Genomic DNA, 25,809 nt, shown 5'->3' with positions numbered 1-25,809 from the left:
GCGGGCATCATCTAGTAATAAAATAAAAGTAAAATGAAGAGAGCGCTGTGGGTGTACTGACTGACTGTACTGACTGTATCTTAAGGAACAGACTACATGTATACCGAGAGCTCATTAGAGTAGTGTTGGTGCAGTAAACAGATTGTGCGCAGTTAATCTCAGCCAGGGCGGGAGATTAGCTCCACTCTGTATCTGCTCTACACGGGGGTTATGGATTGCTTGAGGCACTAATTTGCTGACACACCAGTTGCACCGCTCGCAACCTCTTTGGGTCGTCCTTGTTCACCATTATTCACAAGTGTAAATTAAAAATTTGTAACACCCCCGACAAGTGAAGGTTACAGTAAGTAGAAAAGAGCTGATAACTTTCAAACGGCTGAACCGATTCTCTTGGATTATAGCTAAGAACACTCTCGATTAAGCCATCTTTCAAATAAAAAAAACTAAATTAAAATCGGTTCATTAGTTTAGGAGCTACGATGCCACAGACACATACTCAGATACATACGTCAAACTTATAACACCCCTCTTTTTGGGTCGCGGGTTAAAAACATAGATATCGCAGACAAGATTTAGAATTTATTAGACTCATTATCCACCAGTACCAGTAATAGCCTAGAAAAAACTGCCTGAAAATAATTCAATATGGCGGCTGTACGGCGTCATTTTCAAAAGTGACTTTTTTTACTTTTTTGCTTGTTTTTGGCAGGATAGGCGTTACGATTTGTTTTTAAACAGTATTGAAAAGTTAAAACACTTGTGTTAAACATATTTGTTTAAAACAATGGCAACCCTGGTTTTGACAAATGCTTGATAATTCATTAGATACCTAAGTAGGTGGTGAGTACGGGGCACGTGAGCTAGTATGTAGTATAGAGAAACATCGTATTAGCTACTTAGCAATCCTCGCTTCATGTAGCTCGTTCCAGCAGAGGATGTGAGGCGTTCGCCGTTAACTGCTAATTGGAGTTCCAGTTGTAACTGTTATTGCAGCGTTGCCTTTATGTTTACTCCACAAGCTTTGGGGTTGCGCGGGGCGATTTGCACTACGTTACTTTGAAGCGGCCTAAAGGGTGTGTTTTGGTTTTTTGACATAGTCCTATATAAGTTAACACTAAAAAAAACGGTCAAGTACGTCTCCTTTCAACACTGTAAGTTAATAACGGACAGCGCCATCTATGATGTGGTTTGGTAAACATATTATTTGGTAAATATTGAATTAGAAATTTAATTAAATTATTTATCAGGGGGGCTCCTATACATGAAAAATGAGCCGATTTTTATTTCTTATCCTAGCATTTGGGATATCATTGTTTAGAGCTTCATTGAGAGGAGTACGAATATATTATTTATTATTATTTTTTATCTTAAAAAATAAGAAAACGGGGGGACGTCAAAATTGTCAATTTTAGACCATTTTTGTTACGGGGGCAATCTCAAAAACTAAACTGGTTAGGAATATGAAATTTCGGTAAATTATGCACCATATATTTTATTTAAACAACAAATACTGAAAACAACGATTCATAAAATAGTTTGTGATGTAAGGCGTGACCAAAACAAACGAACATTGTTGGGCTTTTCTTTCACAGTTTATTGCGACGTTCTTACCTCGGAAAAGAAATATTTCAAACCCCCATAATGTGATATTCATAATTATGTACGGAACCCTAAAAGAGCGGGGCTCGACTCATACTTGGCCGGTTTTTCTTTTATTAGATACGGAACTCTTGCAAGAATTTTCTTAGCAATCCAATATTTCTTGTCAGCTACAACCACTTTTGATGTAGAGACGTTAATCTGATTTTATTTATTCCCTGGATCAGTACTAGCACTGGAGGGTACTACTGCCCTAAATAAAATACGTTCTTCGTAAGAGAAGTGCCTAGCACTTAATCTTATGCTTATTGCAGATTACTGAAATCGCACTCTAGAGCTAACTTGGCTATCGATTAAAACAATCTCATCATCATCAGCACGGATCTTTTCTAAAAAGGGTTTAAACAGGGCTCTCTCCGTCACTTACTCCATACAATCGTAGTTCCAATTTCATTTGAACATTAAGCAACCAAAGTCCATGAAATTTTGCAGACATATTCTAGAAACTAATATCTGTGCCTGTGGTGTTTTAGATTTTTCTAAAAATATGTAGTTTTAAAATTACAGGGGCACAAAGATTTGTATGTAAATGTTTAACACCGCGTAACTTTAAAACCGAAAATTTTAACAGAAATCTGGAAAATCACAGGCATAGATATTAGTTTCTAGAATATGTCTGTATTTCATGGACTTTGGTTGCTTGATATTCAAATTAAATTGGAACTACGTTTGTATGGAGTGAGTGACGGAGAGACCCCTCTTAAACCATAGTCTACTGCACTGGCTAAGTGCGGATTGGCAGACTTTACATATCCTTAAGAATATCATGAAGAATTCTCAGGCATATGTCTTCTTATATTATAGATAGTTATTATTATAATACTGTTAATAATTCTTATGGCATCTGTTAAAAGAGGATTTTAAAAAATTCAACCCATAAGAGGGTAAAAATAGGGATTTGAAAATATAGTCCACGCGGACGAAGTCGCGAGCATAAGCTAGTATAGATATAAAACGAAAAGCTAGCTCACTGACTGACTGACTGATTTATCCAAGCACAGCTCAAACTACTGGACTGATCGGGCTGGGCATACAGCTATAACGCAGACAGCCGCTGGAAAGGATTTTTTGAAAATTCAACTCCTAACGGGTTAAAATAAGGCTTTGAGAGTGTAGTCCACACGGACGAAGTCGTGGGCAAAAGCAAGTTTTCAATGAAATGTAAATAAATGAATAATGAGTTCGGGCCTATAGTTAGTTAGTTGGCACGTAATATAGACACTGTTTAAGTCAAGTGAGATTTTGCGTTATCTTTGTAAATGTTTATTGTGTTTAATATGAGTTGGAACAACGAATAAACCTTATTCTATTTTTATTTATTTATTTATTTCATTGCTGTCATGTACTAATAACTATATAACTTAAAGCTAGATAAGTATAGTTACATGACGCCCTGTCAGGGCATCGCAATTTACAATATATTATTTACATTTATTATACACAATCATTTCAATCATTATAAATTAAGATTAATTTTAATGTTACATAATTATTAAATTAGTAACGCTAAATAAATTAAATAAATAGTTTCTATTTGTAGGTATGTCATGTAGTGAGTAATAGGTATGTCAAATTAAAACTAAGTTTACAGATTCAAGAACAAACAGTACATAATTTATCGTGGAATTGAGGTCATTCTATTCTATTCCATAAATGTAATCACGTTATGTTATAGGTTGTATAGGTATTTGTTCGTTGCCAGAACATGAACAGTGAGGCATTAGGCCGTGGCCACACCTGCGCCACAACAATGCATGTCACACGCGTAATAGCTTCACGTCGTGTGCACCGGTGTTTATAACTCGGCGAGTTGATTAAAATAGGAAAATGCCCCCAAAGCTTACCTATTTCCCCCTAGCTTTATTTGATTAAATTGAAGCCTTTATGGCTTACCGGTACAAGGGTGAAAAAGGCTGGATTGTAATTCGAGCCTCCGTATAAAGGTCGAATTGTAATTAAAATAAAAAGGTGTTTCGTTTAAGATTATTCTAGCTGTTCACCGCGACTTTGCCCGCGTGGATTATCAAGTTTATAAACCCCCGTCAAGTGCGAGTCGGGCCTCGTTCTTTTAGGGTTCCATAATTATGAACATCATATTTTAGGTGTACGAAATATCTCTTCTCCGAGCTAGAACATCGCAGTAAACCGTGAAAGAAACCCCCAAAAAATGTTCGTTTGTTACGGTCACACCTTGCAAACTATTCTATAAATCGTTGTTTTCAGTGCCTATTTGTTGTTTAAATACAGTATTATTGGCGTCACTCAGAAAAGCTGGTACTATTTAAATATTTTTATCGGATTATTGGAATGTCCTCTCAAAACCAACACAAAAAACACAATTTCAATGTGTAAAGGTTATCCGAGAGTCTTAATCTAAACAAACTAATGCCAAAATAAATAATTTAATTAGAGCGTGATTGCTATCACAACATCTAATTGTCCAGTTCACAATCCAAATACCGAAAATATGCGATATCGCTCCGAATCTCCGAAGGAGACTCAACTAAAACCATAGAGTAGGATTATATTACTAAAACCTTCAAAACACCCGTATTTATGCAAGTTCAATCTTGTTGGCCTCCTAGCAACAGATTGTATGACATCGAATGAGCCAAATATCGATTTTATCAAACTACCTGCATTAGAAAAATTAATAATTTTATATTATTGTTGACTATTCAAATCAATTTTTAAAAGTAACCTTACAGTATAATATACCGAAATTTTATATTCTTAACTAGTTTAGCTTTTGAAATAGCCCCGTTACTAAAATAGTCTAAAACTGACCACTTTAACGGCCCCCCATTTCCTTATTTTTTAAGATAAAAAAAAACTAAAATACATATTTTTGTACTTTATTCAAGGAGCTCTAAACAATGAGACCCTACATGCTAGGGTGAAAAAAAATTTTTTTCGGCTCCTTTTTCATGTATGGGAAAAAATTTAATTGAATTTTTAATTCAATATTTGGTTTGGGTCAACATTCTACACCAAATACCAACATTTGAGCTTCGTAGAGACCTGTGACATTATCCGGACAGACAGACAGACAGCAGCGTGACATAACAGGGCTCTCTCCGTCACTCGTTTCATACAATCGTAGTTCCAATTTCATTTGAATATTAAGCAACCAAAGTCCATGAAATTTTGCAGACATATTCTAGAAACTAATATCTGTGTCTGTGGTGTTTTAGATTTTTCTAAAAATATGTAGTTTTAAAATTACAGGGGCTCAAAGATCTGAAATCTGGAAAACCACAGACATAGATATTAGTTTCTAGAATATGTCTGCAAAATTTCATGGACTTTGGTTGCTTAATATTCAAATGAAATTGGAACTACGATTGTATGAAACGAGTGACGGAGAGAGCCCTCTTAATACGGTTCCATACCCAAAGGGTAAAAACGGAAACCTAATAATAATCGATTCTATTCTATTTTTTAGTTTCATTCATTTCACAAAACTTATTTAACGACATGAAGCCAGGAAATAATCGGTCCATTCTGGGTCATATTTTACTTAGGGACGTCACGAGTCGGAAATATTAGGGACGTTTGCAACGAGATGGGTCTTCCTGATAAGCCTGTAGCATTCCGGGACCCATTACAGGCATAAGGGACTGGCGGAGGTTGATGACACATTATACCTATCTATACATTTAAGTATATCTATATTTATTACCGAATATATATTATTTATTTAGTTTATTAGTTATCACACTAATATTATAAAGGAGAAAGTTTGTATGTGTGTGTGTGTGTGTGTGTGTGTGTGTGTGTGTGTGTGTGTGTGTGTGTGTGTTACTCCTTAGCGCAAAAACTACTGGACGGACTGGGTTGAAATTTAGAATGGAGATAGATTATACCCTGGATTAGCACATAGGCTACTTTTTATCCCGGAAAATCTGACTGACTAATTCACTGACTGACTTGTTGACTGATCTTTGTATCAACGTACAGCTCAAACTGTACTGGACGGATCAAGCTGAAATTTGGCCTGCAGATAGCTATTATGACGAAGACATCCACTTAGAAAGGATTTTTGAAAATTCAACTCCAAAGGGGGTAAAAAAGAGATATTTTTTTTTTTAATCAAAGAGTGCCCAAGGGACTTTTAAAACGCTAATTCCACGCGGATCAATTCGCGCGTATCAGCTAGTTTTACTATATTTCAGCGATTAAAAGGAGTAATCGGGTTTTAGTTTTGAACTTTATCTTGTTAATAAAATACGGAAAATCGAGAAAATCCAAATTAATTCACGTTCAAGTATAAACATGTAATTAAGCATCCGCTAACAGCGCCCGCTGCCGGAGCCGGGCGCAGATTAGCTAATCTGTCTGAGACGTGACCTGTAGAGACGACATTATAAATGATCCTAGCAGCTACCTGCTCGTTGCAGTATACAAGATAAAGGGAAAACTAAGCTTTTGTTTTTCTCCGCCCGCCCGTGGCTAGTTATCAACTTACTAGAAAAAGTGGTTGTCCCTCGCGCCGACTAGGAAACGACTAGCTATTGACTATTTTTTAGCTAGAGTGACGCGGAAATCTAGCTGAGTACTAGCTGATGCCCGCGACTTCGATCGCATGAATAAAGATTTTTGAAAAATCCCGTGGGAACTCTTTGATTTTCCTGAATAAAAAGTAGCCGTCTGTTCGCGGGATGCCAGCTCTATCTGTCAGTAATTTCAGAAGTATCGGAAGTACCTGGAAGTATCGGAATTCGGCGACTGTACTATACCAAATTCCGTCAAAATCGGTCAAATAATGGACATTGGAAAGCTTGCAGATAGAAGACACACTTTCGCATTTAGTATGGATCACAATTCTTTAAAGCCAATCAACTATAAGGATATTTTGCTAAAGCCAACGTAATCGCCAAAGGGGCATCGGCCGTCCCTTTGCGCCGTTGACGCCTATAAATGGCCACAAATCGCCACAAATCGCCACAAATCGCCATATCGCCCTATCCACCGACCCATCTCGGGCCGAGCCTAATATTTCCGACAGATGTCGTTCCCCGCTGAAATATGGGTCACAGCGAGCAAATTATTTCCTGACTTCATTTACTTTGTAGACATATATGAAAGTACTAGCTGATTTCCACGACTTTCTTCGCGTGGATTTCAGTCTTTTAAAATCCCGTGCGAATTCTTTAATTTTCCGGAATAAAAAGTAGACAGAAAAGTAAAGGCAAGCTATTTCTTTACCAAATTGCGTCAAAATTGGTTAAACAGATGAGCTTTAAAAAGCTAGCAGACAGACAGAAGACATACTTTCGCATTTATAATATTAGTAGGTATGGATAACATTACGTTAAAGGCTAAAGCCAATCAACTAAGGATATTTCGCTGAAGCCGACGTAATCGCCAAAGGGGCATCAGCCGTCCTTATGCGCCGCTGACGCCTATAAATGGCCACAAATCGCCACATCGTCCTATCCGCCGACCCATCTCGGGCCGAGCCTAATATTTCTGGCAGATGGTGGTTCACACTGAAATATGGGTCGAGACGAGCAAATTATTTCCTGGCTTCATACACTTTGTAGACTGCAGCTATCACACTAATATTATAAAGGCGAAAGTTTTTGTGTATGTGTGTGTGTGTGTGTTTGTTACTCCTTCACGCAAAAACTGCTAGACGAATTAAACTGAAATTTGGAATGGATATAGATAATACCCTGGATTAGCACATAAGCTACTTTTTATCCCGGAAAATTAACGAGTTCCCACGAGATTTCGAAAAACCTAAATCCACGCGGGCGAAGTCGCGGGCATTGGCTAGTTTTAAATATAAAAACTGACTGACTGACTGATCTATCAACACATGTACGAATCGGGCTGACAGATAGCTATTAACGTAGACATCCGCTAGGAAAGGAGTTTTGAAAATTCAAACCCCTGGGGGTAAAATAGGGGTTTGGTGTTGCTACGGGGATGAAGTCACGGATTGAATCGAACCCGGGACCTCTCACTAATAAACCACAGCGGCCCTCATAATGTAATAATTTGGTTTGTGATTAATAAGTTTTTTCGACAAACATGATTTAACATGCAATCAATTATGCAGAAATGGGAAATATGCATAAAATAAAACTGTGAACAATAATTAAAGCTTTTCAGTTGACATTAATCAATCGGCCATTGTTATGTAATTAGTTAATTGCGTAACGCACTCGCTATCAAAATTGCTTTCATAGCGACATTTGGCTCAAACAATTATTATTTTGCGCGACATATAAACCTATCAGCCCGGCTAGCATGGGCAGTAGATAAAAATTATATCCCCCGATTATATCCACTGATGTCATAGAAATCAGTGCATATAATCGGGGATATAATTTTTATCTACTGCCCATGCTAGCCGGGCAGGTATATAAAATCGTCCTTTGATTCGTCCTCCTAGTGGACTAGGTGGACAGACGAGTATATCTGTCTGGTCTGGTCTCGTGGGAGACTTCGGCCGTGGCTAGTTACCACCCTACCGGCAAAACCGTCCCGCCAAGCGATTTAGCGTTCCGGTACAATGCTGTGTAGAAACCAAAGGAGCATGAGTTTAATGAAAAATGCCATAACCCTTCCAGAATAGCCCGCTTCCATGTTAGACTGCATCATCACTTACCACGAGGTGAGATTGTAGTCAAGGGCTAATTTGTGTCTGAATAAAAAAATTTGGTGGACACTAATGAGTAGAAAATTGATTTAAAAAATGTGTATTTCTATTGCCGCTATAACAACAAATAATAAATAAAAATGTCAAAATGGCCGCCATGTAAATTAAAAATTGTTATTTCTTGTACGATGGTACGGAACCCTCCGTGTGCGAGCCCGACTCGCAGTTGACCGTTTTTTTTTTATTATTGTAGAGAACCGCTCCACACCTTCGATTTCTTAAAATTTTCTTGTAGCTATAAAAAGTTTTATTGACTCAACAACTTACCTAACTTAGCTCACTAAGTGCGGAAGCCATTATATTTTTTATATTTTTTCCGCAACTCCGCAAAGTTCTCTTTCACCTGAAGTGTACCGAAGTGGAGTGGAGGGAAGCGGAGTGGAGCGCTAAGTGGGGAAAGCAATTTAAAGAATAAGCATTATAATCAAGTTCCCCCATCAATCACGCCGCCATCTGTCGGACGCGGGGGAACTTTATTGTGTAGTATTTATAGTCACAACCCAGTTCAGTAGTGCCCGATCGAACCTTCGACTTCGGCCATTTTCGGCCAAAGATTCATCATCGGCCAAAATGATCCAAAATTTAGGCCAAAGGCAAAGGTTTCAAACTTAATAATATCAATAATTATAAGTACGAGGCTTCGGCCGTGGCTAGTTACAACCGGCAAACCCGTACCGCCAAGCGATTTAGCGTTCCGGTACGATGACGTGTAGAATCCAAAGGAGTATGGGTTCAATGAAAACTGCCATACCCCTTCCAGGTTAGCTCGCTTCTATCTTAGACTGCACCATCACTTACCACCAGGTGAGATTGCAGTCAGGGGCTAACTTGTATCTGAATTTTAAAAATAACAATTCTAAGGATCATACTACACATAGAACACTAAATCCGAACAGTATTTACGTTAGCTACTAACTTTCGTTTAGTAAATGTATTCAACTTCATTATTCGAGATCAGTTTCACCCGAACTTTTCTTTGGCCCGGTTATTTTACGTTTTTCCTTATTTTACTTGTTTTTGAGGTTACTTTCTCATATTCTTAAGCCCTTAACACGTGATTATGTGTCTGATAATGTTTATTTCAATAAGGGTATATTTTGTAAATATTATTATCTAACAGATTTTAACAATTTTACAGATTCCCAATATACAAACGTCAAAATTCGTTAAACTAAGTTTATCTGAAGGTTCCTTCCCTTTTTCCAAGCACATACAAACTGTGGAATCAACTGCCATCGGCGGTTTTCCCACTAGATTACAACGTGGGGTAATTCAAGGGGCGGACCAACAAATTCCTGAAAGGCCGGCAACGCATCGGGCGGTACGTCTGGTGCTGTAAAGCGGTGGTAATCACTTAACATCAGATGACCCTCTGCTCGTTTGCTCGCTATCAAATACTGGTCCATACTTAATAATATTATAAATGCGAAAGTGTGTCCGTCTGTCTGCTAGCTTTTCATGGCCCAAAAGTTTTACCGATTTTGATGAAATTTGGTACAGAGTTCGTTTATATCCTGGGGAAGGACATACTACTTTTTATCCCGGAAAATCAAAGAGTTCTCACGGGATTTTTAAAACCAAACTCCACGCGAACGAAGTCGCGAACATCATCTAGTTATTATCATAAAAGCAATTTGAATAGCAAAAGATCTAAAATCTTTGATTACGATAAGTCTAAAGTTGATAAATCAGCTATGAAAGCTGTTGCAAAGACTGAATGCTGTCAAAACAATTTTCGTCCGAATTTAATGTCAAAATTGAAATAGAATTAGCGAGTTAAAACCGACAAAAGAACACAAATCCGATAACGTTGGGCTTTTAAGATGTTTTCATCAATTAGGAGCTTGTCGTTCGTACTTAACCGCTTTTAAGTTTGACAGCGACGCCTTAACTCAGTTATTGTCACTGACCTCTACTAATAAAAGTACGCTAGACCTGCGTTGGCCGATCAGTTTTGGAGGCAACTTGATTTTCGCCATTTTGGCGCTAATAGAAGTAGAGAGACCGAAATTGTGTGTATAGAGCGATTTCGCTTCTGCTTCGCATGGCATAAAACTTGACGACCTGCCTGGCGAAGTTGTGAGGCTGTGGTCTTATTAGTGGGAAGTCTCGGGTTCGATTCCTGGCAGGAGAACTTGTATAGTAATTAGATAAGGCTAACTTTAAGTTTTATTGTAATATTTTCAATAAAAAGAGGAGAAATTAGAAATACTATAAATTTTCTCTAGTCTGGTCTGGTGGGAGGCTTCGGCTGTGGCTAGTTACCATCCTACCAGCAAAGCCGTGCCGCCAAGCCATTTAGCCTTCCGGTACAGTGCCGTTTAGAAACCAAAGTGGTATGGGTTTCATAAAAACTGCCATACCCCTTCCAGGTTAGCCCACTTCCATCTTGGACTACACCATCACTTATCACCAGGTAAGATTGCAGTCAAAGGCTACATTAGATAAGGCTACAAAACTAACATTGTCATGGCGGAACAATTTATTTAGCCATTTAGCTGCTACGGATTCGTAGCGATGTGCTACAGGCATCTACGGGCGTTAAAAAATATTTTTGACAGAGACAACACTTTACCATCAGTTCGGAAAGCATTTGAAGACGGGTAAAAGTACCTTAATAACTTATATGAATCGTCAAACGTCCAACCGTCGATAATAAATCTACTCAAGATGGTCCCCGGGAGACATTTTACGCCATGTATACTAATCGACTGGTCCTAAAACCCTTGAAGGCAACTCAGTTTTTCCTTGCAAGGAAGACGCTATACGTACTATGCAGCGTTCAAACGTCTGCCAAAGTATATACCCATACGGGCGAAAAAGTAATACATCTATACTAATAAATAAAATTGGAGTGTCTGTCTGTAATTTCGAAATAACTACCGCATATTAAGGTCATATGGTTATTTGAACGATACTATAACTGAATCACACGTTTTTAAAATTTTTGTCTGTCTGTCTGTCTGTCTGTCTGTCTGTCTGTTTGAAAAGGCTAATCTTGGGAACGGCTGAACCGATTTTGACGGGATTTTCACAGACAAGTAGAGAATTGACCAGGAAGTAACATAGGCTACTTTTTTAACCGACTTTCAAAAAGGGAGTTGTGTTTTTCTACCTAGGTACACCGAAATCTCCGAGATTTCTGAACCGATTTGCGTCATTTCTTTTTTATTCGATAGAGGAACTTTGCGACATTGTTTCATAAAAAATTTGGAGTCCAACTCCTCAATCCTGATGCTGCAGGGGATCTGACCAATCCACGCGGGCGAAGCTGCGGGCATCAGCTAGTAAGTAATAAGTAAATACTTACCGAATTGTGCATTAATTTACTTGCACTAGATTACAACGTGGGGTTATTTGGCGGACCAATAAACTGAAAGACCGGCAACGCATCAGCGGTGCTGTGCATCAGCATGGACAGCGATAATCACTTAACATCACGTGACGAGTCTGCTCGTTTGCTCGCTATTTTTTAGCGTTCCGTACCTCAAACGGAAAAACGTAACCCCTATAAGATCACCTTGTTGTCTGTCTGTTCGTCTGTCCGTCTGTCCTTGTCGTGTCTGTCAAGAAAACTTATAGGGTGTACTTCCTGTTGACCTAGAATCATGAAATTTAGCAGGTAAGTAGGTCCCATAGCACGAGTAAAGGAAAAACTCTGAAAACAGTGAATTTGTGCTTACATCACAAAAAAAAATTAAATTTGGTTTAATTTTTAAAGTAAGATAACTTTACCAAGTATCAAAATGACTTTCAGAATGAAAGGGACTTTACCTATACAATCTAAATACGATTTTATTTATTTTTATGCATAATAGTTTTTGATTTATCGTGCAAAATGACGAAAAATTTACCCGAATACGGAACCCTCGGTGCGCGAGTCTGACTCGCACTTAGCCAGTTTTTGTTTTTTTTTAAATTAAGTATTTATTGGTCTTGTAGCTGATGCCAGCGACAGTAAGAATAAGATTGAAAAGAAACGAATTTATACAACTTGTGCATAGAGTATAAACAAACTTAAAATAAGTGGTTAGTAATTAAGATGAAAATGATTTTGCTATGATTTCTCCTAGACGATGTTACTCTATGTACTGGTCTAAAGCGAAAAAACTTAACGGCGTAAGCGGCTGAGGCTCCGACGGTTAGAGGTATGTTCCATAAAACGTTTTTATGCTCGGATCTCCATCAATTTAACGGTTCAACCATTAAGGACCATAAACTACGGTTAACGTCTCATTTTACGTTTGAGTATTCGTTTTTGATGAGTCTATACGTGTGTATGAAGTGTAGGATCTGTTTAAGTATTTTCTTAAATCGGGAACGATCATTTTACTGTTCTGCACTCAAAATTAAAAAACCGGCGAAGTGTGAGTTGGACCTCACTCTTTTCGGGTTCTATAGATAATTATATTTTGGTACAACTTACAAACTATTTTATGAATCGTTGTTTGCAGTATTTCATACAGTATGTACATGGTTGGCATGCCTAAAAGTTCTCCATAATGTTTTCAAAGGTGTGTGAAGTCTGCCAATCCGAACTTGACCAGCGTGGTAGACTGTGGCCAAAATCCTTCTCGCTCTGAGAGGAGACCCGTGCTCTGTAGTGAGCCGGCGATGATGATGATTATGATGTATATGGTATATAATATATCGAAATAACATTGCTCTGCTTCCATACAAAGTTCGCCCAAGGCCCTACAATCATACAAGTGTAAATTAAAAATTTATAACACCCCCGACAAGTGAAGGTTACAGTAACTAGAAAAGAGCTGATAACTTTCAATTATTCAAACAGCTGAACCGATTTTCTTGAATTATAACTAAGAATACTCTCGATCGAGCCACGTTTCAAACAAAAACTAAATTAAAATCGGTTCATTAGTTTAGGAGCTACGATGCCACAGACAGATACACAGATACACACGTCAAACTTATAACACCCCTCTTTTTCGGTCGGGGGTTAAAAATGACACATGTTATTGTTTCTCGTAAATAAAGATTCTTCGCCCACACCTGAAAAATTACATAAAATATTCACATTATAAATTGTGGAACCAATCATAGCCCTACTTAATAATGATTTAATTTGATATCCGAATATCCCGATTTTAATCCCTTCGGAACTTCCGTCCAAAATAATATTTTGAGATAAAAGAAATCACGAAATTATTTGAGGAAATGGCTGCCTATTACCTTGCCGTCTCGACCTTTTCTTACAAAATTATCCCTACAGTTGTATTTACCTTATTTTTAGGGTTGTAGGGATTATTTTCGCGTGTTTTAGTTGTTTTTAAAGGTGGTTTCGTTCATAATTGACTCGTGTAATTAAGTTGGGCGAGTTCAGAAGTAGGTACGAGTGAGGGCGGACGGACAGATGCGTAAAATTATCCAATTAAAAGTATTAATGAACATTTGCATTTAGCTTCTTTATTCTATTGTGGGGCGGCAGGTTGAAATCGTTTTCCTTCCAAATAAGATTAGGGGAGACTGTTATGAATAAGCGGTGATAGCATAAACTAGAAAGTTGAAAAACTAACAACGTCATGGCACACTTTACTTTATAATACCTAATTTCAGATGTGTTTAGTTGCTGTAAAAAGTTGTTTTCTTTTGGGGAAAAATAGGCGTAATTTCAAAACGTCGATTTAAATTTTCACTTTGCCTTTTTTAGGGTTCCGTGCCTCAAAAGGAAAAAACGGAACCCTTATAGGATCACTTTGTTGTCTGTCTGTCTGTCCGTCCGTCCGTCGTGTCTGTCAAGAAACCTATAGGGTACTTCCCGTTGACCTAGAATCATGAAATTTGGCAGGTAGGTAGCACAAGTACAGGAATAAATCAGAAAACCGCGAATTTGTGGTTACATCATAAAAAAAAATTAAAATGTGTGTCAACTTTCAAAGTAAGATAACTATACCAAGTGGGGCATCATATTATGAAAGGGCTTTACCTGTCTAAAACAGATTTTTATTTGTTTTTATGCATAATAGTTTTTAATTTATCGTGCAAAATGTTGGAAAAATTACCGAGTACGGAACCCTCAGTGCGCGAGTCTGACTCGCACTTGGCTGGTTTTTGACTAAAAAATCTTGTATTTTAAGCAAAATTCATTCACCCGGCCTCTCTCGGGGTGAGGTGCGGTTAGAGAGAAAGGGTGACACGCATAGATAACGTTATTTTAGGCTCTACCCACCAACGACCTACCGCTTTCATAAACGCCCCTCTTAAGAGGAGTCTCTCCGTCACTCGCTCCATACAAACGTAGTTTCGTCTCTCATTGGAATACTAACCAATCATACTCAATAGAATTTTGTAGAAACGTTCCGGGAACTAATATCTATGCCTGTGGTTTTCCAGATTGCCGTTAAAAAATTCGGTTTCAAAGTTACGCTGTCTTAAAAATTCACATACAAATCTTTGAGCCCCTGTAATTTTAAAACTACATATTTTTAGAAAAATCTAAAACACCACAGGCACAGTTATTAGTTTCTAGAATGTGTCTGCAAAATTTCATGGACTTTGGGACTTTGGTTGTTTAATATTCAAATGAAATTGGGGCTTCCATTGTATGGAATAAATGACGGAGAGAGCCCTGTTAACGGGCTTTTGGGATGGAAAGATAAAGGCAAAATTAAAGCCTCCAAAATCGGTCACCCTTCCATATTAACAGCTAGCTTCAACGTTGCAACGTTTACTAAACGCTGTCGCACCAAAAATAAAATACCCTATACTCCCCCAAAAAAGTATTATACACTGTAAATTAAAAAGCTTGCCGCGCGTTGTGTTTTTTCCTTTTCCCTTTTATTGCGACGATAAATAACATTAGAGGTTTATGAGGCGTATAAAGCGTAACGCACGTTCCTGAATTTTTAATTTCCGATACTCCGATACAGGATGCCGTGGAATTTTGCCGCCTTTTACAACATAATATTTAGTGGTTTTCGATGTTGCTAATCCGAAAAAGGTTAAAATGTTATTCCTACTAAGATATTTGAAGGCGTTTAGTGATCCGTAATCTAAATTAAAATCATCGACATGATCTAAAAAGTATATAATGTACTAAAAATTAAATCTGCTAAAAGTATCCATGCAAAAAATCACGTTGATCTGAGTCTCCGTTCCAGTGTGATTGAAGGACAAAACAACAAGCTAAAATACAAACACACTTTTGAATTTATAATGACACTAATATTATAAAGGAGGAAGTTTGTGCGTGCGTGTATGTGTGTGTGTGTGTGTGTGTGTGTGTTTATCTCTTTCACGTAAAAACTACTGAAAGATTTGACTGAAATTTGGACCTTGGATAGGCATCTATCTTCATATTTATATAAACTAGGTTTTTTTTATATCGCGTAAAAATCCATGGTTCCCACAGGATTTTTTGAACTTCCACATCGATGAAGTCGCGGGCGTCATCTAGTGGGTAGATAGTAGATACATATCATGAGGTTTCTTCAGTTTATAGAAAAAACTGCCGTTCATGGAACAGCTAACTTATGCCCACGACTTTATCCGCGTGGACTAACAAATTTCAAACTGCTATGTTACCTACTTAGGGATTGAATTTTCAAAAATCCTTTCTTAACGGATTTCAAATTTCAGCTTGATTCGTCCAGTAGTTTGAGCTGTGCGGTGAAAGATCCGTCAGTCAGTCAGCTTTTCCTTTTATTATAATACTAGCTGATGCCCGCGACTTCGTTCGCGTGGATGTAGGTTTTTTAAAATTCCCGTGGGAACTCTTTCATTTTCCGGGATAAAAAGTAGCCTATGTGCTATCTCCATTCTAAATTTCAGCCCAATCCGTCCAGTAGTTTTTGCGTGAAGGAGTAACAAACATACACACACACACACACACACACACACACACACACACACACACACGCATACAAACTTTCGCCTTTATAATATTAGTGTGATGTTTCGAGGATCGTCAAAGTTTTTAGCAACTAAGTATCTACGGAACCTTGCGAATTCTGACACGCTCTTAACCAGTTATTAAAGTACCTATAGGCGTCGCTAACAATTTGTGTGAAAGCGATCTAAAGTGCCTAGGCAACTAGCCACCTGAACCTGATACTTTTCTAGTTCTATTTTTTAACCCCCGACCCAAAAAGAGGGGTGTTATAAGTTTGACGTGTGTATCTGTGTATCTGTGTATCTGTGTATCTGTGTATCTGTGTATCTGTGTATCTGTCTGTGGCCTCGTAGCGCCTAAACGAATGAACCGATTTTAATTTAGTTTTTTTTGTTTGAAAGGTGGCTTGATCGAGAGTGTTCTTAGCTATAATCCAAAAAAATTGGTTCAGCCGTTTGGAAGTTATCAGCTCTTTTCTGGTTTTCTTATTACTTTTATCCCAGGACCACCAGAGGTTACGTATTTTCTGACACAGGAAATATGTACGATTGAGTAGTGTTAGTAAGTACTAAGAAAGCATGCCTAGCCTACGTGCTAGCTTGCTTAGACGGCCAATTTTCAGGTATCTGATAATCAAGGTACATAAAAACATTACTTACCTCACGTAAATTCTCCAAACTGATTTTTACGTATATTTTAGGCAATATCCTTAAAAATATGTCGCCAATACTCCCAGACACTTCCCGCGTCGGCCGTATTGCTTTGCAGACGCTTTAAAGCTCCCAAAATAAGTAATTACTTAACTGCACGTAAATTCTGATGCTCCATTTTTATATATGTCCACCAGACAGCTATTTTAAAACCTTTTACAAGAAGACAGACCGATCCAGAGGGCCAATCATCCCCTACATTCAATTTTAATGCCTCTGTGGGTTTGAGCGCGAGGGCATCATTATCTACGCGCATGAGACTGAGTAAGACATGTATTAGGATATATTGACTTCTCTCTCACTCTCTTATAGTTTACTTATGTCAATTAATTATTAATATTAAAAAAAAACAGCTAAAAATTAAAAAAATTGGAGAATTCACGTGAGGAAAGTAATGTTTTTATGTACCTTGATTAACTGATACCTGAAAATTGGCCGTCTAAGCAAGCTAGCAGGTCTGTAGGCATGCGTTCTTAGTACATACTAACACTACTCAATCGTCAACATTTCGTTCGTCAGAAAATTCGTGACGGCTGGTGGCCCTGGGATCTTTCACTATTGTAACAGAGGTTCATAATATTATGTCAATTGGCAAATGTCAAGCTGTCAAGATGGACGTTGCTTAGATACATAATTATTTATTTGAAAATAATGTTTTGGAAAACTCCGATACTTTGGATCGTAGGCGCGGAGTTTCTAATTTATAAAATATTATAGTCACAGTTAAACGAGAAAACATCAATTCAATTATAATATCCAACAGTCAACCAAAGGCCACGAACAATCAACCCAAACCCAAACCATAGTCAAACTATTTTTAGGGTTCAGTAGGTATCTGTAGAAAAAAAAGGATGTTGTAGCCTCGACTGTTTTAGTCGCGTAGGTGTGCATGGCACCATTAAATATCGTAGGAGGCGATGACCCTCCGCGCGGCTGAGGTTCCCGCATCGTAGTCGCTTTGTCGCGCAGGTTTGGATGATGCATTAGGCGCACCTTCTTTATATTTTATCTGCTTGAACTCAGCTTATTTATTTTGACAAAATACGTTAAAAATTCATCATCATCAGGATCAACCCATCGCCGGCTCACTACTGAGCACAAGTCTTCTCTCAGAATGAGAAGCTACCACACTGGCCAAGCACGTATTGGCACACCTCACGCACCTTTGAGGGAGCATTATGGCCAACTCTTAAGCATGCAGGTTACCTGACGGTGTTTTCCTTCACCACTTCGTTGTCTGTCTGTGTGTCATCTTTCAAGAGAATCAAAACTTATAAATTGGGTACTTCCCGTTTACGTAGAATCATGAAAGGCAGGTAGCAATATCTTATAGCCCAAGCACTCTACTCCTGTGGCCCAAGTAAACAGAAAAATCCGACAACTGAATTGTCATTACATAAAAAAAAACTTGTACGGAACTCTTCATGTGTGAGGCAGACTCGCACTTGACCGGTTTTTGAAAGTTATGTCAAATAAAAATTTTACATGCAATAACAAACAAAATGAAATACAAGCCACTTTATTCCTTATTTCATAGGGTGAAAGTCGATTTCAATTTAATCGTAGGTATATCTTGAAAAGCGAACTATTATACGACTACGTAAAATGGGTACATTTTTAAAGCAACGACATGTTAGAAACAGATATTTCGTTTTGGTCATGTTAAACTATGTGAGTCATTCAGATAATTCTTGATTTAGTGATGTTCGGTCAAAAATATTTCATGGAACGTATAATTAACATAACATTGATGTTACTTTTGAAGAGATATTAGCTGCCTTATTGGATTTATATTATTATAGAAATTGGGTTTTAGAATGGCACAAATAAACGGTAATTTATGAATAAAAGTTTAAAAAGCGTGAAATAAAAATTAAATTAAAAATTTAAAAAACCCCCGACACATAAACCTCTAAAAAGTAAAAAAATAATAGGTAAGTATGTATGGGCCCTTTAAGAATAGTATAAATAGTAAAGTTTTTATCCAAGCGCTCGTTGCGCCAGGGGACCGCTACCTATCATAAACTATGAAAGTCATCTGTTGTAGAAAGAATAGTCTTTAGCGGTCCCCCGACGCAACGAACGCTTGGATAAAAACTTTACTATTTATACTATTCTTAAAGGGCCCATACATACTTACCTATTATTTTTTTACTTTTTAGAGGTTTATGTGTCGGGGGTTTTTTAAATTTTTAATTTAATTTTTATTATAGAAGCTTTTCTCGATATTTTCTAATGTACCTATGTAGGTACAGTAGTTGTTTTTTTGTGGAAAAATCGGTCAAGTGAGAGTAGGACTCACACACGAAAGGTTCCATACCATCGTACAAGATATTTTAACACTTTTATGTATAACTCAAAATTTAATAACGAACGCTTGGATAAAAACTTTACTATTTATACTATTCTTAAAGGGCCCATACATACTTACCTATTATTTTTTTACTTTTTAGAGGTTTATGTGTCGGGGGTTTTTTAAATTTTTAATTTAATTTTTATTTCACGCTTTTTAAACTTTTATTCATAAATTACCGTTTATTTGTGCCATTCTAAAACCCAATTTCTATAATAATATAAATCCAATAAGGCAGCTAATATCTCTTCAAAAGTAACATCAATGTTATGTTAATTATACGTTCCATGAAATATTTTTGACCGAACATCACTAAATCAAGAATTATCTGAATGACTCACATAGTTTAACATGACCAAAACGAAATATCTGTTTCTAACATGTCGTTGCTTTAAAAATGTACCCATTTTACGTAGTCGTATAATAGTTCGCTTTTCAAGATATACCTACGATTAAATTGAAATCGACTTTCACCCTATGAAATAAGGAATAAAGTGGCTTGTATTTCATTTTGTTTGTTATTGCATGTAAAATTTTTATTTGACATAACTTTCAAAAACCGGTCAAGTGCGAGTCTGCCTCACACATGAAGAGTTCCGTACAAGTTTTTTTTTATGTAATGACAATTCAGTTGTCGGATTTTTCTGTTTACTTGGGCCACAGGAGTAGAGTGCTTGGGCTATAAGATATTGCTACCTGCCTTTCATGATTCTACGTAAACGGGAAGTACCCAATTTATAAGTTTTGATTCTCTTGAAAGATGACACACAGACAGACAACGAAGTGGTGAAGGAAAACACCGTCAGGTAACCTGCATGCTTAAGAGTTGGCCATAATGCTCCCTCAAAGGTGCGTGAGGTGTGCCAATACGTGCTTGGCCAGTGTGGTAGCTTCTCATTCTGAGAGAAGACTTGTGCTCAGTAGTGAGCCGGCGATGGGTTGATCCTGATGATGATGAATTTTTAACGTATTTTGTCAAAATAAATAAGCTGAGTTCAAGCAGATAAAATATAAAGAAGGTGCGCCTAATGCATCATCCAAACCTGCGCGACAAAGCGACTACGATGCGGGAACCTCAGCCGCGCGGAGGGTCATCGCCTCCTACGATATTTAATGGTGCCATGCACACCTACGCGACTAAAACAGTCGAGGCTACAACATCCTTTTTTTTCTACAGATACCTACTGAACCCTAAAAATAGTTTGACTATGGTTTGGGTTTGGGTTGATTGTTCGTGGCCTTTGGTTGACTGTTGGATATTATAATTGAATTGATGTTTTCTCGTTTAACTGTGACTATAATATTTTATAAATTAGAAACTCCGCGCCTACGATCCAAAGTATCGGAGTTTTCCAAAACATTATTTTCAAATAAATAATTATGTATCTAAGCAACGTCCATCTTGACAGCTTGACATTTGCCAATTGACATAATATTATGAACCTCTGTTACAATAGTGAAAGATCCCAGGGCCACCAGCCGTCACGAATTTTCTGACGAACGAAATGTTGACGATTGAGTAGTGTTAGTATGTACTAAGAACGCATGCCTACAGACCTGCTAGCTTGCTTAGACGGCCAATTTTCAGGTATCAGTTAATCAAGGTACATAAAAACATTACTTTCCTCACGTGAATTCTCCAATTTTTTTAATTTTTAGCTGTTTTTTTTTAATATTAATAATTAATTGACATAAGTAAACTATAAGAGAGTGAGAGAGAAGTCAATATATCCTAATACATGTCTTACTCAGTCTCATGCGCGTAGATAATGATGCCCTCGCGCTCAAACCCACAGAGGCATTAAAATTGAATGTAGGGGATGATTGGCCCTCTGGATCGGTCTGTCTTCTTGTAAAAGGTTTTAAAATAGCTGTCTGGTGGACATATATAAAAATGGAGCATCAGAATTTACGTGCAGTTAAGTAATTACTTATTTTGGGAGCTTTAAAGCGTCTGCAAAGCAATACGGCCGACGCGGGAAGTGTCTGGGAGTATTGGCGACATATTTTTAAGGATATTGCCTAAAATATACGTAAAAATCAGTTTGGAGAATTTACGTGAGGTAAGTAATGTTTTTATGTACCTTGATTATCAGATACCTGAAAATTGGCCGTCTAAGCAAGCTAGCACGTAGGCTAGGCATGCTTTCTTAGTACTTACTAACACTACTCAATCGTACATATTTCCTGTGTCAGAAAATACGTAACCTCTGGTGGTCCTGGGATAAAAGTAATAAGAAAACCAGAAAAGAGCTGATAACTTCCAAACGGCTGAACCAATTTTTTTGGATTATAGCTAAGAACACTCTCGATCAAGCCACCTTTCAAACAAAAAAAACTAAATTAAAATCGGTTCATTCGTTTAGGCGCTACGAGGCCACAGACAGATACACAGATACACAGATACACAGATACACAGATACACACGTCAAACTTATAACACCCCTCTTTTTGGGTCGGGGGTTAAAAAACCCCCCGACACAAAAACCTCTATAAGAAATCTAGAAAAGAGCTGATAACTTTCAAACGGCTGAATCGATTTTCTTCGATTAATAGCTAAGAACACTCTCGATCAAGCCACCTTTCAAACAAAAAAACTAAACTAAAATGGGTTCATTCGTTTAGAAGCTACGATGCCACAGACAGATACATAGATACACAGATACACACGTCAAACTTATAACACCCCTTATAAGTACCTTATAGGTTTTTCTTGACCTGCGAATTTTCCTCGATCAACAGGAAGTACCTTAGAGGTTTTTAAATATTGGATAGAATCAGGCGTTACTTTGCGGAAGTTCATGTTTAGCAAGAAACAGTTAAAAATTATTTTGCTATAATCCGCCAACAGAAAAAATCTGTATGGTCAAACATGCAGTTACAAGCTAAGCACCGCTTACCTCCCCAACCAAGCAATAAAGCCAAGTTCCCAAGCAAGCACTGCCACCACCATTCACATGCACTTGCTTAGAGGTTTTTCATGACAGACACGACAGACGGACAGATAGACAGACAGACAATGGAGTGATCATCCTATAAGGATTTCTTTTTCCTTTGAGTTACGGAACCCTTAAAACGGCGATATCAGACAGACGGACAGAAACCGGGGTCTTTCTAGATTTTTTCCATCAAAAAACAAATATTTAATTTTAAGTATGAACAACGCTAAGACGTTTTCCATGCTTTTACTTTATTAACAAAAAAATGGTAAATTAGGAACAATGTCATCTGTTTTTTTTAATGCACAATTTCTTAATTAAGTTAACTTAAGGGCCGGTCCTCTACTGAGATCGTGAGTCGTAACTTTTTATATTGTATTGTACAGGCAGCTACGAAAATTGTCCTACTCATACTTAAAAACCGGCCAAGCGCATGTCAGACTCGCTCATCAAGGGTTCCGTACTAGGGTATTTTTTCCAACATATTGCACGATAAATCAAAAACTATTATTCATAAAAATAAATAAAAATTTATTTTAAAATGAACAGGTAAAGCCCATTTTATGATACCCCACTTGGTATAGTTATCTTACTTTGAAAATTGAAACACATTTTAATTATTTTTTCTGTGATGGTACCATAAATTTACGGTTTTCGGATTTATTCCTTTACTTGTGCTATAAGGCCGACCTAACTGCCAAATTTCATGATTCTAGGTCAACGAGAAGTACCCTATAGGTTTTCTTGACATACACGACGGGCAAACGGACGGACAGACAGACAGACAACAAAGTGATCCTATAAGGGTTCCGTTTTTCCTTTTGAGGTACGGAACCCTAAAAATGAAAAAAATGGTAGTGACCTCCAAAATTTAGATGAAATGTATAAGAGGGGTTATTCAAGGGGTGGACCAACAAATTCCTGAAAGGCCGGCAACGCATTGGCGGTTCCTCTGGTGCTGCAAATGTTCATGGGCGGCAGTAATCACTCTCCTCGTTTGCTCGCTATTTTATCTTATTTTTAAACTTTATTTCTTATTACCAATTCTCTCGCGTGTTGGCTTTAGGCAAACTTTACTTAATAGTAATTTTGATTGTCTTTGGTTTGTTAAACAAATGTTTTAAACAAGTGTAAATTAAAAATTTATAACACCCCCGACAAGTGAAGGTTACAGTAACTAGAAAAGAGCTGATAACTTTCAAACGGCTGAACCGATTTTCTTGAATTGTAGCTAAGAACACTCTTGATCAAGCCACCATTCAGACAACAAAAACTAAATTAAAATCGGTTCATTAGTTTAGGAGCTACGATGACACAGTTATACATGTCAAACTTATAACACCCCTCTTTTTAGGTTGGGGGTTGAGAAACGTATTGCCAAAACGTTGATTTTGAGTAGAGATGTCCCACCCGTATGTTGATTGCAATAGCATGCTCTTACTATTAGGCTTAGATCTATAGAGCAAACTTTGACTATGCCAGACTTAAGACACTGTTAAAACGAGACAGGGTTATACCGCTGGCATAAATCTGCCTCGTTTTAACTGAAACTTAACTTTAGGCAAAGTCAAAGTGCGGTCTATAGTTTTCAACTTTAAAGCGCAAACATGTAGCAATTTTCGGAGCCCATTGTACCTAAAATATATCCCCATTTTGAGCCTCGCGAGTACACTCAAATCCTAATGGTGAAACGGGCTCAAAATGGCTAATTATTCCCCTCTCCCCTCTCCCCTCTCCTCACTCTCCCTCCAGCCCACGAGTGCTTTCAGCCGATTCCACTTAAGTAGGTATTTATTACGACCAAAGAGATTGTCGTCTCACTTGAGACTGGACGGCTGAATTCACTCGCCAGAAAATATGCTAACTTTCCAACAAATTTTCTCCCTTGCGTCGTTTTACCCAAAGTCAAAGTCTTTTATTCAAATTGCATACTATTTATTATACACTTTCTGATTGTCAAAATGATGTAGTGGTGATAAAATTAATTACGTTACTTAAAACAACCACTGTGTAGAGTCCTCTCGGGTAGTAAATAATATAGACGATTCTTTGGTGAACCAAACCTTCAAAAATGGTTCCATGTACAACACTAATCCAAAAATAAGCTATTAAAAATTTCCAATACCCACTCCAAATCTCACAATATATTAAACGGTTAATTAAGCTTGAAATGGCTAATAATGCTCTTCCATAATTCTGCCCAAGAGAGCTTTTCCAGCACTCCTCTGAAGTAGGTATTTATTGCGGCATCGATTGTCGTACAACTTGAGACACGCCTGACTTCACCCGCCAATTAACGAGAACTTTGCAGTTAATTTGAGTGTCTGCATTCAACTTTGACGTGAAGGTTCTTAATTCGATGCCTGATGCACTTTAACATTTAACTTAAATACGAAAATTAGGTAAGTACTTTTAAAAAATAAGCAAGTATAAAGAAGCTACCTAGTTCAACTTTGATGTGGTATTGAATTTTAACTGAGGAATATTTTTAAAGTCGATGCGTATTTTTCTTTATATGTCACTAGATGTTCCCCGCGACTCCGTTTAAGTGGATTTAATTTTTTAAGAGCCTTTTTGGAATTTTTCAAAACTCTTTTTTAGTGCATCCCTAGAGTACTCATTTAATTCAATACTGCATACAGTAATTGTTCATAATATTATTTTGTGTATATTCAGATGTTACATAAAGATACAGGTTTCCTCACGATGTTTTTTTTTCACCGTTATTGAAACGTTCATAAATCCGAAAAGTTACAAATACGTGTCCGACATCGATCCCAAAATTATTGCCAATTACATAGAAATTAGGTAATTATACAAAAAATCGAAACCGCCGTCTTTTTGCAAAGGGGTGTTTTAGTCCAAAATATTATACCTACAAAGACAATTCAAAGGAAATTCGAGACAACGCAAACGCTTTTGTAAAGGCAATACACAAAGATTTTCGTCGGCGAGCAAAAAACACAAAAATTCACGTCGCTAAACAGGGGAGCTGAGTATTTTCGCTCCAAACACTTTATATTTGAATAATAAACAAATAAAAAACACCTACTTGTTCTTTTTTTTTCCTACTTTACGAAGCTTTGTATAGTTTGTATTTAGCGAGAGTTTTTTAAGAGCCATCCTGGCACAGTGGTATGTTTATTTTCAACTAGAGGATGCCCGCGACTTTGTCCGCGTGGATTTAGGTTATTAGAGATCCCGTGGGAACTGTTTGATTTTCCGGGATAAAATGCCTAAGTCAATTACAGGGACGCAAGCTTCCTCGGTACATTTCATACAAATCACTTAAACTGTTGGGCCGTGAAAAAGTAGCAGACAGACAGACACACTTTCGCATTTATTATCTAAGTATGGATGGAAAGTCCAAGATTCAGCTTGGATAATATTCTGGAGTTTAGTAGGTTTTTTCATGTTTTACAATACTTTTGATTACGTTTTAATATCATTTGCTTTAACGGAGAAGGAAAACATTGTGCGGGAACCTGAATGCCTGAGAATTCTCCATAATGTTCTCAAAGATGTGTGAACTATAAAGTCTGCCAATCCGCACTTGGCCAGCATGGCAGACTCTGACCTAAACCCTTCTCATTATGAAAGGAGACCGTGCCCGGTAGTGGGTGAGT

The 25,809-nt window shown here is 37.5% G+C and overlaps 1 long non-coding RNA gene across 1 annotated transcript; it reads left to right on the top strand.

The window, feature by feature from the left end:
- The first annotated feature begins 3,123 nt into the window (after nt 1-3,123).
- Nucleotides 3,124-25,658, top strand: LOC123877056. Its single transcript, XR_006798484.1, has 3 exons — nt 3,124-3,290; nt 17,742-17,747; nt 25,647-25,658. It is a non-coding gene; the product is annotated as an uncharacterized LOC123877056 (long non-coding RNA).
- The last annotated feature ends 151 nt before the right edge of the window (nt 25,659-25,809 follow it).

This window comes from Maniola jurtina, chromosome 22 (genome assembly GCF_905333055.1).
Source record: "Maniola jurtina chromosome 22, ilManJurt1.1, whole genome shotgun sequence".
In the NCBI taxonomy this organism is placed as follows: domain Eukaryota; kingdom Metazoa; phylum Arthropoda; class Insecta; order Lepidoptera; family Nymphalidae; genus Maniola; species Maniola jurtina.
Note: the sequence above shows the minus strand (reverse complement) of the source record. Positions and strands in the feature narration are given on the sequence as shown.